Source organism: Marmota marmota, unplaced genomic scaffold, assembly GCF_001458135.2.
Source record: "Marmota marmota marmota unplaced genomic scaffold, marMar, whole genome shotgun sequence".
Taxonomy (NCBI): domain Eukaryota; kingdom Metazoa; phylum Chordata; class Mammalia; order Rodentia; family Sciuridae; genus Marmota; species Marmota marmota.
The window spans coordinates 11,318,177-11,333,393 of NW_025999977.1; the positions used below are offsets into that span (position 1 = coordinate 11,318,177).

The 15,217-nt window shown below is 38.3% G+C and overlaps 1 long non-coding RNA gene across 1 annotated transcript in view; it reads right to left on the reverse strand.

The window, feature by feature from the left end:
* Positions 1 to 145: 145 nt before the first annotated feature.
* Positions 146 to 15,217, reverse strand: part of LOC125617311 — a 29,391-nt gene continuing 14,319 nt past the window's right edge. The window contains exons 2-3 of the long non-coding RNA XR_007348292.1: positions 15,097 to 15,125; positions 146 to 155 (exon numbers count right to left, since the gene is read on the reverse strand). This is a non-coding gene — a long non-coding RNA (uncharacterized LOC125617311). The remainder of the gene's footprint in view (positions 156 to 15,096; positions 15,126 to 15,217) is intronic.

Below are 15,217 nucleotides of genomic sequence, written 5' to 3' on the forward strand. Positions count from 1 at the left end.
GGTTCCAGGGCCCGCCCTCGACCACGCCCGCTCTGCCTTCGGGCTGCGTTGGCCCCGCCCACGGGGGCGGTGAGCGCCTTCACTCCGAACGCAGACAGGGAAAAAAGCTTTTGATCCTGTCCTTTGTCCATGGGGCTGTCAATCCAATCACACCTCTTGGAATGTAATTTGGAAATACGTTTTTCTTGTTTCTCCATTGAAAGCATGTATGTATTTTTTCAAATATCACATGCTTGCCTAACAAATACTATTTTAACTCTTCAATTTTCCCACATCTTTAATTTAATTAAGCGGAGTCAAACGTAATCAATCCACTTGTCAAGGAGATTGTGTTGGGAGAAGGTCACACCCAGGAACGTGCGACTTTAACGCAATTATCCCAGGGGAAAGCAAGCTTGTAAATTGGAGGCTAACTGTTCACTTCACCTCTAAGTGCCACCCCCTGATTCATGACATTCTGGCATTTAGCTCAGAGAGGCTGAAAGTAATTGCTAGCAGTTTGCAACAGGATAAATCCAAGGGTGAATCAAAATCTCACACTTTAAAATAATGAAGATCATGTTCTATGTGATTGTAAGGATGAAAATGGGAAAATAATGACTGATTTAAAAATGTTAAATTTATTTAAAATTTCAAATACTAACCCATTACAAAGAAAGGATGTCAAGAAGCTGCTTATTCTTGGAATATGACTCAGAGTCACAGTTAAATAAAAGAGATTACTTATTGACTTATTCATTTATTAATTCAAAATATTTATTGAAAATCCAGTCTGCATTAGGCATTGTTTTATGCTCCAGGACTTACTAGTATGTAAAACCAGATGTATCTTTTGATCTTTTCAAGCTCAGAGTTTAGTAGAAAACACTATCAGATATGAGTGATACTTTTCATTGTTGTAAAACTAAAGCACATATTATGTGGAGAAACTTAATTTCTGCCTACAAGAAATCATGTCCTGGGCTGGAGTTGTAGTTCAGTGGTAGAGTGCTTGTGCCTAACATGAGGCACTGGGTTCCATCCTCAGCACCACATAAATAAATAAGTAAGTAAGTAAGTAAATAAATAAATAAGTAAATAAAAGAAGTCATGCCCTAGGGGAGGAAAACATATACACAAGTCATTAAAATACAGTATGGTCTATGATACAGATGGGATCTGGGTGATAAGGGACTTATCATCTAAATTTGGAATGTGTCAATAGTGGATTGGATGTAGATGGTAGGAAGAAGGCAAAACCTATTCCTGGAAACACAGAGTAGGAGCTAGCATGGGTAAATGCAAGGTAGACCTAAAATTGAGTCCTAGGTTTGCTGTTGACTGGTTTTGTGACAACAACAAAACAAACTTTTAAGTTAACCTTGAAAAAGAAAAACTTTTTCCTCATCTGTAGAATAAATGAGAATCAAATGAGAAGAGTATGTATGACCAGTATGAATCTCAATCCAAAAATCCAGACTTGCAACAATTAGCACTTTATTTTCAAAAATTTAAGTTTTGACTCTGATCCCCTCAGTCTTCTGAGCTAGCATACAAGGCAATGTTGATCATGTTTTCCCTCTATTCCCCTTTCTTGGGATAGTACCAAGGGGCTTTTAGATATAGGGCAGATTATAAATGTCTGCTCCTGGGCCACTTTCCTGTACTGTGGGCATCTGGGCCTGGAGGTTTTCTAATGCATCTGGGTCGTGTCTGGGGCTCATGGTAAGGACCTGTGGTCTCAGCCCAGAGTACCACAGAGATAGCAAGTCTTCCCATCTCCTCCACAGGTTAGTGTATCTTGCCACTCTAGGAGACAGAAAGCCTCCTTTCCTCAAGTTTTCTAACCAAGATGTGTTGTTAGAAAGCCTCCTTTCCTCAAGTTTTCTAACCAAGATGTGGAGTTCTCTTCAGGGCTTTGCCTTGTTTCAAATACAAACGTCAGGCAGACTTGCAGGGTTTAACTCTGCTATCTAAATAGTGTAGAGCACTTAGCACAGTGCCAGGCTCATACGAATTCAATAAATTAAATTTTCTCTCTTTTTTGGTATGGGAAATTGAAACCAGGGGTGCTTTTACCCTTGAGCTACACCCCCAGTCCCTTTTTACTTTTTAAAAATTTGAGGCAGGATCTCACTAAGTTGTTAAGATGCTCACTAAATTGCTGAGTCTGGCAATTTCAGTTATTCTGTCATATATTTGTTTTTTAAATATTTCTTTTCCTTTTCATTTTTTTCTGATTCTTAACTTTATATGAAGAGAATAATTTGTTTGCCATCGTCTGTTAGAGCAATTTGGAAAGAAGGTGAATTCTCCTTTTAATCTTATTAATTCAGTGAAATCTTAGGTGTTTCTAAGATAACTTTTAAACTATATTTAAATAATCAAAGTCAACATCAGAACAATACATTTTAATTTTCCTCTTTATATAATTTGTAGTTTGGCACTGTATAATTGCCCTCTCCCCCATGTTTATGTCTTTGATAATCTGCCTAGGATTGAATTCTATTTAAATAAGGACATTTTCTCCTTTGCAGTATACATTATAGATGTACTTGTTAAGCTAAATTAAAGTTTTTCAAATTATAAAAGTAACCCATGTTCATAAAAAGAGAGTGGATATGTGTCCCTCCCCCTTTCCCAGGGGAATCATTATTAACAGCTGTGTATTTATCTTTCTTTTTTTTTAGAGAGAGAGAGAGATAATTTTTAAATATTATTATTTTTTTTTAGTTTTCGGTGGACACATCTTTATTTTATTTTTATGTGGTACTGAGGAATGAACCCAGCAGCGCCGCGCATGCCAGGCGAGCGCGCTACTGTTTGAGCCACATCCCCAACTCTGTATTTATCTTTCTAGCACCCCAAATCACATATAAATATGTACCAGTGATTTTGATGTATTGTTTTTTAATTTTGGAAACAATGGAATCACATCATACATATTCTGCTCCTTACTTTTTTTTTTAACTCAAAATTATGGGCATCTTTCCATGTTAGAAAATGTTATGGGTTGAATAGTGTTCTCTGTAATTTCTTTTTCTCTACATTTTTACTTCAGTGCATTATTGTACATAATGGTGGGATCTGTTGTTAAATATTAGTACATGTACACAAGTGTTCTCCAAAATTTCATGTGCTGAAGCCCTAACTCATGGAACCTCAGAATGTGACTGTATTTGGAGACAGAGTCTTTAAAGAGTAATTTAGTTAAAATGAAGTCACTAGTGTGGATCCTACAACATGATTGGTGTCCTAGTCAGAATAAATTTAGACACAGATGAATGGAGAGGTACTATAATTTGGATCTGGAATGTTTCATATGTTAAAGGCTTTTCCCCAGTGAAGTAATGTTCAGAAGTAGGACTTTTGGGAAGTGATTGGATCATGAGGGCTTTAATAAATTAATCCACTGATAACTGAATGGACTGTTGGAAGTGATGGAAACCAGGAGGAGGGACCAAGTTGAAAGATGTGGATCTTTGGGCGCATGCCTTTGGGGACTTCATCTTGTCCCTGTCCCTTTCCCTTTCTCTCTTTCTCATTATTTCTCCATCCTGGCTGTCAGGAGCTGAATAGCTTTCCTTAGCCACACCCTTCTCCCATGATGTTCTGTCTTGCCTCAGGCCCAAAGCAAAGCAATGGCCAACCACAGTCTGAAACCTCTGAAATCATGAGCCAAAATAAAATTTTCCTCCTTTAAGTTGTTTTTGTCAGGTATTTTGGTCACTGTGTCAAAAAGCTTACCAATATATCTACTTTGTTCTTTTTTTCTTAATAGCATTTTTTTGGTTCTTTTTTTATATCAACAGTATTCTTTGTCATAGGTAATACATAATGCATTGTCATAATAATGTGTAAGTATAGCTGAATCATGTGGTGGTTCCATTCCTAGTCTTTTGAGGAGCCTCTAAACTAATTTCGATAGCAGTTTTACTAATTTACAATCCCACCAACAGTGTAGAAGTGTTACTTTTTCTCCACATCCTCTTCAGCATTTATTTATATTATTTGTATTCCTGATGACCCTCATTCTGACTGGTGTGACATAAAATCTCCATGTAGTTTTGATTTGCATTTCCCTAACTGCTAATGATGTTGAATATTGTTTCATATGTTTCATTTGTATTTCTTCTCTGGAGAAGTGTCTAATTCATTTGCACACTTATCAGTTGGGTTATTTGGGTTTTTTAGTGTGAAGTTTTTGAGTTCTTTATGTATTCTAAATTACTTTATGTATCTGGAAAACCTTACATTAACTCAGAGAGCTTTTTTCTGGCAGATTGTTGTACCAGGTCATTACACTGGTTTATTACAAGCACTTAAGGAAAAGAATTTTTTTTTTGGGGGGGGGTTGTGCATGCTAGATGCTCATACTCTACCACTGAGCTACATGCCTAACCAGGACTATCACTTTTTAAAAAATGAAGATAAGTGTGGTTCCTCAGATAGGATGATCCAAAAATGATCTTTGGAGCTAATGCTGGGGTTGCCTACATATTGTGCCAGCTGGGACAAAGGTCTCCCCAATTATCAGCAGCAGGGGCATTGCCAAACTTAGCATCTCACAAGATGGCTTTCTGTCCCTAGCAGATGGGGCAAAAAATTCCTAAAGATCTCCAGGTGCTAGGAAGTTGGCTTTCCCACACAAGTCCTGTAACAGCTGGTTCTTAAACTCAGTCACCCTGGCTCTAGTTTCTTTGTCCCACATTCTGATAAGGCTGTTTTCTCACAATTTTGCCCTAAGAAAGTGTCTTCTCAGGCAGGAAATATCCCTTCACCAGAACACATATAGCACCTAGCCTTAGCATCTTTCGTTTCTCTTGTTGATCCTTGACTTGTATGTTTTCCGCATTAAAGGCTTGTTTTAGTCAGCTTGTTCACTACTATGACTAAAAGACCTGACAAGAATAATTTTAGAGGAGGAAAAGTTTATTTGGGAGCTCAAGGTTTCAGAGGTCTTGGTCCATAGACAGTATTGGATACGAAAAATAAAGGACCCCAAAATAGTGAGGCCTGGGAGGAGGAAATAGAAAAGAAAGCAGTGCATTGATGGCTTTCTTCTCTCCCAAGATAAAACCTTCCCAGATGCTGGCCACAGGCAGGGAAAAAAATTGGCTCATCAAATCTAGAAGTGATAGTTTCTAGGAAATACTATCTCTTCCAAGACAACTCGTCTTCAGGTGCTGACCACCGACCCCCAACTCAAATTCCTGAGTGCCCAAACTGACATGCTCACTAAATCACTCACATCCTATATAAGCCCAGTCTCCTTCTTTGTTCAGGGGCTCATTTTCCACCAGGAAAGTGGGTCCCACTGTGTCCCTTTGTCCCTGCTTACCCTGTTCCTATGTAAAATTTCATTCCTGAATAAAAACAAACAAACAAACAAAACTGAGCTGATTGGTGAGGTTGGTGTTTGTCCTGGTCTTTTTTGGCTAACAGATAGCCAGCTCCATTCCTTGGGGCTTAAGGTAGGCTGAATATCATGGTGGAAGAGTGTGGCAAAGGGAAGCAGAAAGAGACTCCACTTGCCAGATAAAAAAATGTATCAGATAAAAATATAACCAGATAAAAAAAGGTACACCTTCAATTCTCACCTCCTTCAGCCATACCCTACCCCCCTTCAGTCACCACTCAGTTAATCCCATCAGGGGATGGGATTTAGTTTTGATTAGTTGATTTGAACAAATAGGAGCTAGTTGAATGTTGTCAGAAATTGATTGGATCCCCAACCACATTTTTAACAGATTAAATCAGAGGAAATAAGACAGAAAAAAAGCTGACAGTAAAGACGCTTTGGAAGTATAGTAACATACATTGTTGGTGGGACTGTACAACCACTATGGAAATCAATATGGAGGCTTCTCAAAAGACTAGGAATGGAACCACCACATGATCCAGCTATACCATTACTCATTATTTACCCTGATGATAAATTAAATTCATCATACTGTAGTGATATGTGCATACCCATGTTTATAGCAGCACAATTCACAATAGCCAAACTATGAAACCAGCCTAGGTGTCCATCAATGAATGAATGGATAAAGAAAATCTGGTATATGTACACAATGGAGTTTTATTGAGCCATAAAAAGAAATGAAATTATGGCATTTGCAGGAAAACGGATGGAACTAGAATCCATCATGTTCAGTGAAATAAGTCAAACTCATAAGGTTATCATAAAGTTAAGGGTCATATGGTTCCTTTCATATGCAGCAGCTAGAGAGGAAAAAGGAAAACAAAAATTGGGGTGGATTTCCAAAAAAAAAATCAAAGGGAAGGTCAGTAGAGGAAAGGGACCAAGGGGTGAGAAATAGGGAGGAAGAGGGAAATGCTGGGGAATGATACTGGCAAAATTATGTTGTTAAATTGTGTGCATGTAAAAATATGTAACAACAAATCCCATCAATAGGTACAACTATAATGCGCCAATGAAAATGTAAAAAAAATACAAATTTAAATGGAAAAAAAAGTATAATAACATGTTGCTATAAAATTGTGGGGGAGGAGCAGATGGGATGAGGGAGGTGGAGTTATAGCTGAAGCCCTAATGTGGTAGAGGGAAAAGGACCCTACTCTTTGAGGTTTTATGCTTGCATGGTTAATTCTGCCTTGTTGAGACCTCAGCCTGCAACTGAGGGTGTCAGAAGAGGGAGGAACACCCAAGTGTTGTGGTTTCTGAGAAGCTTTTCAACCCACCTTCTTTTAACACCCTGCAACAGGGTGGCTTGGACCACTCAGTGTCTAGCATTTCCCATTTACACCATCATTTGTTGTCTCCTCACAGAGGAAAGAGTACCTTCTGTGATTTGGTTTTATTTTGCTACTTAGTTAATTTAACCTTGAATTTAGTAGAAATTGCTGTTTCTAATTTGAAATTTCTGTTGCTGGGGAAGATACAGTTGGCTCTCCACATCCACAGATTCAACCAACTTCAGATCAATCAAAAATATCCAAAATAAAACTGTGTACTGAACATATATGTACAGATATTCCCTCATCATTATTTCCTAAACTATGTACATAGTATTCACATTGTATTATGTATTATAAGTAATCTAGAGATGATTTGAAGTATATGAGAAGATTACATAAGCTATGTGCAGATACTACACCATTTTGTCGAAGGGATTTGAGTATATGTGAGGTTTGGGATCTGTGGGGTGGGAGGTGGGGATCCTAGAACCAATTTCCCAAGGAAACCAAGGGATGACTGTGTTTAATATGCACAATTTGTTACTTTTAAAAATATGTATATTAATTTGGTGCAAAAGAGGGGCAATCCAAGTTCCTATTCATTTTTCCTACATTTAGAACAATATGTGAAACCCCGGACATGCTTTGAACAATTCACAAGCCCATTGATTTAAAGAGTTTGATTTTGAGAACATTTACAATTTCAAGTCTGTGGATTTTCATGGTATGTGATTGTGGGATGAGGCTCCCTAGGTCTCATAGTGTTTTCTTGCATTAAAACCCTGCTAGCTTCATTGGAAGAGCCTTTGCCCTGTGTGCTGAGATGCGTCAAATCAAGTAAGGTAGCAATCAACTGCTTTCCTAGGAGTTGTCTTGACAGCCTGAAGTTAGGGAACTCAGCATTCCCTTCTAACTGTTTGTTCTCTACACATTCAGAAGGGAAAAAAAAAAAAAATCTTTACACCAATTTAAAACTTTTCCCCAAAACTCAGGGGATTAATATATAAACTCAGTGGACAGGGAGGTAAGTTTCCTACTTCCCTCCAAATTGAAGCCAAGATTAATTACGAGATTCACCTGTTCCTGAAACAGGCCAGGTAATGGATCCTGGCTGTGCGCTCCCTGAAGCAGTGCTGGTCCCACAGTTCACAGACTTACTTGCTTTGATCAACTCATTCTTTCTCAGCAGGCCCCAAATGGTTGCCACGGGACACAAGTGCTTAGTTTACAATCATGTTAATTTTGCTTTTTGTTTGTCTTTAGCAGTTGGAAATTAATGAGTAAAAAGGGTGTTTAAATTTTCAACCAGGCTTCTTCTAATCGCTGGGCCGCATTGTGGCTGGCAGTTTTGTTACTTTGATTTCCTGAATCAATCAGGTATACAGTTTCTTTGTTCAATATAGGTTATGGTGCAGGGAAAAGACAGTCCTACCAGGAATGACTGCAGCTGCTCTGGATTCCGTGGAAGGCGATTGTGAAAATACTTTGGCACCTTTGCAGGTTTTCATAGGAGGACTTTGTTGATGGCATAATTTGTTTGTTTGCCATGCTATGTAGGGATTGACCCCAGAGACACTCCACCACTGAGTTACATCCCCAGCCCTTTTTGTTTTTTTATTAGTAAGACGGGGTCTTACTAAGTTGCTGAGGCTAACTTTGAACTTACCATCCCCTTTGGCTCCCAAATTGTTGGGATCACAGGAAGTAAGCCACCATGCCTGGCTCCTGGCATTCTAAATAAACATATCTGAAGCATCTAATAAAGGATGTTGCTATGCCTGTTTTTCATACTGAGGAAATCAAATTAGCCGATATCTGCTGCAACGGTGAAAATTAATTCAGAATTTGAAATAAATTCCTTGGAAGCAGGAATTTGTTGCCACATCAACTCCTGATGCTTCTGAAGTGAGGAAAACAAACTCCATTCCGTAGCAGGGTTACTTCAGTGTTTGCCTTCAGGTTTGTACATAAACCAGTAAGGCCATGGGGATTCTCTCTCAAAAGAGACTTTAGATCAAAGAAATCCCCTTCAGGTCTCATACATTGTAATAGAAATTTTACACACATATTACAACTGAATATGCATTGTTCCTGAATGTAAGAGACAAGGAGAACTTTGCTTTAACACAGTCTTTCTAAAGCACAAAACTGATCATGATACTTCTTGTTTTAACATTTGTTATAGTTTGGATCTTGACTGTTGCCAGAGGCCCAGGTATTGGAGGCTTGATCCCCAGCCTGTAGCACTGTCAGAAGGTAGTGAAACCTTTAGAAAGTCAGGCCTGATGGAAAGAAATTAGGTCATTGGGAGTGTACCCTCGAAGAGGATCTTAAGACCCTGGCCCCTTCTTTCTCTGTGTCCTGGCTGCCCTGAGGTAAACAACCCTCCTCTACCATGTGATCCCACCATGATATACTGTGCAGCCCCAGGCCCAAAGCAACAGGGCCAAACCACCATGGACTGAAACCTTAGATGTGTTCTGAGAAATAAATCATTAAGCAAATCCATGTGTGAATATCATAGAATGTACTTACACAAACTAAGATGGCTACAATGTCATTAAGTACTGTATGTGGTCTTATGGAACCACCATCATGTGTAGCCCATCTTTAACTGAAGCATTGCTTTATAGTACTGATCCTTCTGATCCCATGTATTCTCCTTACAACGTGATGTGATACTCCTCCATTGAGAGCTAGGTTTGTGTTCTCAATTCTGGAACCTGAGTAGGCTTTTGTAACTGTCTCAACCAAAATGGTGAGTGGAATGATGGTGGAATGTTGCTATGTGACTTCTAAGTCAGGTCTTAAAATGTAATCCAGTTTCTGCCCCATTCTTTCATTTTTGGGACACTTGCCTTTGGAACCCTGAGCTGCTACACAATCCATCTACCCTGAAGCTGTCATGCTAGAAATACTATACAGTTAGAGTGGGAATGCTTGAGGAGCACCCAGCTGTTGGCATCTCTCTAGTTTAGGTAGCTGGTATATAAGAAGCCTTTGAGATAAACTAACCCCAACTTATCTGACTGCAACCTCTTGAGAGACTTTGAGTAGAACTGCCTAGCTGAATAACTTTGGAATTTTTATCACATAGAAACCATGAGAGAAAAATGATCATTGTTGTCCCAAACCATTATTTGTTTCATAGTTATTGTTAGTTAGCACAAAAGTACCCAACTAGGTACAAACTTCATGGATTAGCAGAGCCTTTATTCAGTGGTGAAGTCACCCCTCTGATGGACCTACTTTCCTGGTAGAAAATGAGCCACCAGCCAAAGGGGGAGTCTGTGCTTATATAGGTTACACTGATAGGTGACTTAATTAATGACAAAGTGTGTCAGTTTGGGCACTCAGGAATCTGAGATCTGCTTTTACTAGAAAGATGGAAGGTCTGGGGTCAACACTCAGTATCTGGGAAAGGATTTGTTTTGGGAAGGATCAATGCTGTGACTTCTTCCCAGAGACTGTCATTCTAGGGGTGATGAATATCTCCTCCCTGGGGCTTGGCTTGTCATTGGGAAAGAATGTATTGGGAAATGATCAATGTTTTCAATGTGTTGCCTTCTTCCCACTCCCTCTTCCCAGGCCACACTATTTTGGGGTTTATCATTTTCCATATCTAACAGTTATAGTGTCTGGAAAAGGGAAAAGAGGGCCGAAAAGTATCCTGGGCCATAAATTAAATCAAATTATAGCTGGGACTAAAAAAAATCATTTGGTAGGAACTGCAATTTAGTCTTAAAAATATGAATCTAGAAAATACCAAGGCAATTATTTATGAATAGGTTGGGTTTATTTCAGAAATGCAAGGTTAGTTTAACATTAAAAAGTTAATGTAATTAACTATATATACAGAATATAAATAAAATATTTATTTTGTATTATAATATATTTACAATTAAGTAAATATTTAGTAAAATTCTATATATACCTATGATTTTAAAAAGTCAAGTGTCAATGGTAAGAAAAAATTTTCACAAACTTGCTAAATGGTTCTACAAAAAAATCTATATCAGATACATACTAAATAGTAAAATATCAAAAATTTCCCCATTAAAGCCAGGCATGGTGGCACATGCCTGGAAGCAAAGTGGCTTGGGAGTCAGGAGGATCACAAGATCAAAGTCAGCTTCAGCAACAGTGAGGCACTAAGCAACTCAGTGAGACCCTGTCTCTAAATAAAATACAAAATAGGGCTGGGGATGTGGCTCAGTGGTCAAGCACCCCTGAGTTCAATCCCTGGTACCCACCTACCACCAAATTTTTCCCCACTAAAGTTGGGAACAAGAGAAAGATATTCACTATCATAATTTCCTTTTCCTTTTTATTTCCTTTTTCTTTTTTCTCTCTTTCTCTCCTCCCTTTTCTCCTTCTCCTTCTTCTTATTACTGGGGCTTGAACCCAGGGCCACTTGACCACTGAGCTATATCCCCAGCCCTTTTTAGTTTTTATTTATTATTATTTTTAAAAATTTTGAGACAGAGTCTCCAAAGTGACCCTAGTCTTGAACTTTTTCAAAAATATTTTACTAGTTATTAATGGACCTTCATTTATTTATATGCGGTGCTGAGAATCAAACCCAGTACTTCATGCATGCGAGGCAACCGCTCTACCACTGAGCTACAACCCCAGCCCCTTGAACCCTGTGATCCAACTTCTTCAGCCTCACAACTACTTGGGATTACCACTGACACCCAGTTCTGCTGTTACCATTTCAATTTAATACTGTCTTAGAAAGTACAAAAGGCAAGAAAACAAAATAAATAAAATGTATCAGGTTGGGTTTCTTTTTTTTTGGGGGGGGGTGCTGGGGATTGAACCCAGGGCCTTGTATGTACAAGGCAAACACTCTACCAACTGAGCTATGTCCCCAGCTTAAAAAGCATCAGGTTTAAAACAGAAGCTAAAAAGAAATGCTTTCGTTATATAGAATTAACATGTATACCCAGAAAATTCAAAATAATCTATAAATAAATTATTGAGTGACAAGAATTTTAAAATAGTTAAAATACTAAAAATATAGAGAAATTAGAATCTAGCAAAGTTGTTGGATAACAGGTTAGTCTACTGTCATTAACCGAATTTCTACACATCATTAACAATTATAAAATTTAACTTAATCAATAGCATCAAAACCAAAAAACAAACCCACAACAACAAAAACCCCAAACCATTTCATATTGGGAAAATAATTTTGTAGTTGAGAAACCTGGAAAATCCTACCTTAATCAAGTTATCAAATATTACCAGTAAAGGGAATAATTGACATTATGTATATCCTAATATGGTACATCAGGAAAAAGAGGGCTGGGCTGTAACTCAGTGGCAGAGCACTTGCCTAGTATGTATGAGTCACTGGGTTTGATCCTTAGCATCACATAAAAATAAACAAATAAAATAAAGGTATTCTGCCATCTACAAATACAAAAATTTTTTTTTAATATTATTAAAAATTTTCTGTTTAAAAAAAGGAAAATGTCAGTTCTATAGTTCTTTCCTGTTCAAATTGCATAAACTATATTTAATGATGAGAAAATGTCAGATAAACCCAAATCAAGGAATACTTTGATATATCTGGCCTGTAATTTTAGTATGTATTTATTTATTTTGTGGTACTGGGGATTGAACTAGGGGTGCTTTACCACTGAGCCACATGCCCAACTAATTTTTTCCCCCCAGGGCTGAGGCCCAAACTCAGGGCCTTGTGCATGCTAGGCAAGCCTCTGTCACTGAATCCCCAACCCCCTGCCCAGCTCTTTATAATTTTATTTGGAGACAGGGTCTTGCTAAATTGCTGAGGCCCACCTTGAATTTGTGATCCTCCTGCCTCAGCCTCCTGGGTCCCTGGGATTACAGGTTTGTGCAACTGAACTGGCTGTCCTATATTTTAAAAGAATGTCAAGATAAAGAAAGTCTGGGGCTGGGGATGTGGCTCAAGTGGTAGCGCGCTGCCTGGCATGCGTGCGGCCCAGGTTCGATCCTCAGCACCACATACAAACAAAGATGTTGTGTCCGCCAAAAACTAAAAAATAAATATTAAAAAATTCTCTTTAAAAAAAAAGATAGTCTGGAAAACTATTCTGGATTAAAGATGACTAAACAAGTCATGATGAGGTTTAATATGAAATATATTTGATTTTTGTCCTGTTTCTTAAAAACCCTGGGAATTCCTGAGTGTTAAACATTTTTTATTAATAACAATGGTCCCTTTCAATGGTCCCTTTATGCTAATGGAATGACTTAGGGTGGGGCCCTTACAAAGCCTCTGGAGAGGACCAGCTACTGGAAAGACCAAGTGATTAGACTTAAGAGGGTTGAAACTTTCTGCACCAACCACCAACTGCTGGACAGGGCCTGGGGTGCATGATCAAGCTCTGTAAATTGTTAAACAAGAATGAGCTTCTGGCTTGTTGAGCAGGTGGAGGTGCTAGGGGGGTGGTAGTCCCAGAGAGGGCATGGGTTCCTGGTGCCTTACAAAATCTGTCTCTTCCTGGGGTTGTTTGTATCTTCTATAATATCTTTTATAATAAACTGACAAATGTAAGTAAATATTTCTGTGTCATTCTAGCAAGTGATTGGAACTCAAAGAGGAGGCTGCAGGAAACTGGTTGTAGCCATTCATTTAGAAGAACCTGTGGCCTGGGCTTGTGTTTCTTATCGGAAGTGGGTAGTTTTGTAGAAATGAGTTCACAACCTGTGAGATCTAACACCATCTCCAGATAGATTGCATCAGAATTGAATTATAAGACACTCTGCTAAGAAAATCACTGAAGGATTGTTTGATGGGGAGAAATCCAAGGATCACAAAGGTATTCTATATTGATTGTGAGATTAAAAAGTTGTTTGTTTTTTCCTTTCACATTTGACAAGAAAATGTAATATGTGATTTTGGATTGGATCTTGAACCAGAAAAACAAACTTTTTTCCTTTTGCCACAGGGAACGTTAGTGAGATTGAATTAATGGGATTGGAATAGATGAGATTTAAATAAGGTGTACAAATTAGATCATCGTACTATATCAATGTTAGTTTCCTGGTTTTAATAAGTGTACTGTGGTCATAACATTGCTTTTCCAAAAAAAAAAAGAAAGAAATATTTAGAAGGAAAGTGACACTGTTGCTGAAAGCTCAGTTCTAGTTACCAATGCCAACCCAATAATGAGGACACAGCTTCGAGAAAAAGGAAAAAGAAGATTTATTGCTGTCTTAGCAAAGGAGAAACACAGGGGACTCCTGTCCCAAAGGTTGTGATTCTGCCCTTAGATAGGAACAAGGGGCTTTTAAAGAGGTGACTCAAAGGCTACATTCCCCGGAGTTGTAATTCACTTGTTAATTTGGGATATAGTCATTTCTGAGATCTTCTGGTGCCATCCCCAAAGTATGGATTACTTTGTTCCTATGATGAGTGTGTACTCAAGGACAGAGTAATCTGCCTAATAATGGAGAAGAAAGGTAATACTGTTTCCAAGGATCAGGGAGAGAGGAAGAGAAAGGAATATGTCCATTTTAAAAATAAGTTGTGGGCAGCAAGGACTATATTCAAAGCATAAAGTATACCACTGTTACAGCATTATGTCTGCAATTTCCTCCAAAAGTTTAAATGGAGGAAAATACCATGTTCATGGACTGGAATACGATTCTCCTTAAATTGATCTGTACATCTAATGCAGCCCCAATAAAAATTTTAGAAAGCTTTCTGTTTGCTTGTTTTTGTAGGTTTTGACAAGTTTATTTGAATTTTTTTGTGGAAAAGAAAATGATCAAAAATAGTTATGAGAGTCTTGGGGAAAAAAAGGAAATAGAAGGACTTGCTAGGAATATCAAAGCTTAAAGCCCTATATTTAAGTTTAGAGACATAGACAAGTTGGACAGAATACAATAATTAGCAACAGATACACACATGGACACTTGATTTATATGGTCACTTCAGGGCAGTGGGGAAAGATGACTTTTTTTAATAAATAGTACTGGTATGACTAGATACCCTTAAGGAAAAAAAAAATCTGAATTCTGCACCACGTCATATAAAAATTAGAACTCTGGAAAATAAAACTCTAAATGTAAGAAGTTTTAAAAAGTAATACAGTGTTATGCTTTGGATGTGAGGGGTTCCCAAAAAGTTCATGGATGAGACAGTTCAGAGGAGAAATGATTGGATTGTAAGAGTTCAGAGGAGTTCATTGGATTGTAAGAGTTCATTGGATTGTAAGAAGGTTCAGAGGAGAAATGGTTGGATTGTAAGAGTCTTAACCTAATCAGTGAATTAATCCCCTGATTGGGATTAACTGAGTAGTAACTGAAGACATAAGGTGTGCCTGAGGAGGTGAGTCTTTGCGGGCTTGACTTTGGGGGTATGTATTTGTATCTGGCGAGTGGAGTCTGTCTCTGTTGTCAGATCACCACGTAAGCTACTTCCCTCCCCCACTCTCTTCCACCTGGTCCTTCCTGTCTCACCTTGTGCCCTGAGGAATGGAGCCAGCTGTCTAAGGATTGAGACCTCTGAAACCATGGGCCCTCAAATAAACTCTTCTTC